Source organism: Orycteropus afer, unplaced genomic scaffold (genome assembly GCF_000298275.1).
Source record: "Orycteropus afer afer isolate SDZICR_OR568_19922 unplaced genomic scaffold, OryAfe1.0 scaffold00343, whole genome shotgun sequence".
Classification (NCBI taxonomy): Eukaryota; Metazoa; Chordata; class Mammalia; order Tubulidentata; family Orycteropodidae; genus Orycteropus; species Orycteropus afer.
In genome coordinates, this window is record NW_006921930.1 from 1,704,145 (window position 1) to 1,705,468 (window position 1,324).

Consider the following 1,324-nt stretch of genomic DNA (forward strand, 5'->3'; position numbering starts at 1 on the left):
CCAGTGCTGTCCCTGCAGTCCTTCTTGTCTTTGTGACCCCTGTCCCACAAGCTCATCATTCCTATTTCCTGGAATTTTGCAAAGTCCTGAGCAACACTGGTGTGCTCAGACATGCCCCACTTAACACGCCTTGGATCCTGAAAAATATACGGCTGCCAGAGATCGCTCTACCCCAAAGGACATGGGAACAATAGTCAGGAACTTTGAAAACTCAGCAAAATGAGTGAATATTTCCTTATTAGATCTCCATCTACAGTCAGTGACACAATGCTGCTGTTGTTGTCATTAGCTGCCAACAAGTTAGCCCTCAACTCATGGTGACCCCATGAACAACAGAACAAGATGGTGCCCGGTCCTGTGCCATCCCTGTGATTGATTGTGAATTGGATCATTGTTATCCATAGGGCTTTTCTTGGTTACTTTTTAAAATAGGTCATCGGGCCTTTCTTTCTACTCTGTCTTAATGTGGAAGCTCTGCTGCAAACTGCTCAGCATCATAGCAACACACATTGGCCAAGAATCAAACCCAGATCTTCTGCAAGGAAGGTGAGAATTCTACCACCAAACTACCAAGGGTTTAGAAATAATAGCACAACCAACCAAAAATAAAACCAGATGTGTTGAGTCAATTCTGACTCTTGGTGACCCTGTGTCTTTCAGAGTAGAACTGTGCTCCATAGGTTTCCATGGCTGTGACTTTTGGGAAGCAGATCACCAGACCATTCTTCCAAGGTCCCTTGGATGGGTTCAGGCTGCCAACCTTTCAGTTAGGAGCCCACAGCTTAACTGTTTGCACTACCCAGGGACTCAGCTGTGCAATACTGGGTGGAATTTCTTCATGGATTTTTATGGATCAACAACACTTGTTGGAAGTATAATAAAACATTTGCCTCGAGACATTTATGTGATTAGACCAAATATTGTAAAATACCCACTTAGCCAGAAAGTAAAAGAGTATGAAGGAATTTTTCCCATCTCACTTGAAGAAAAACTAAAAATATTCACCAGATTGCAACCTTATTTTTAATTCTCTCACTCAGGAGCACCATTCACATAGTTTACAAGTTTACCCTTTATCTGTTTAGGAATATGTTGCAGATGTCATTTAAATTTTCAGAGGTATTTTTAGCTTCTCTTTCCCTTTGCAAAGAGAGAGGGGTAAAAGGGATTGCCTAGATCTGCTCTATAAATCTATGGTACCAGTATATCACTCTTGATTTCCTTTTCATTGATTAAAGTTTCTTGCCAGTGAGTACTTTTAGTTTAACAACAACAGTTTCTCAAGCCTTAGGTCAGGTAACAATATCAGTAACATCATTTTGTG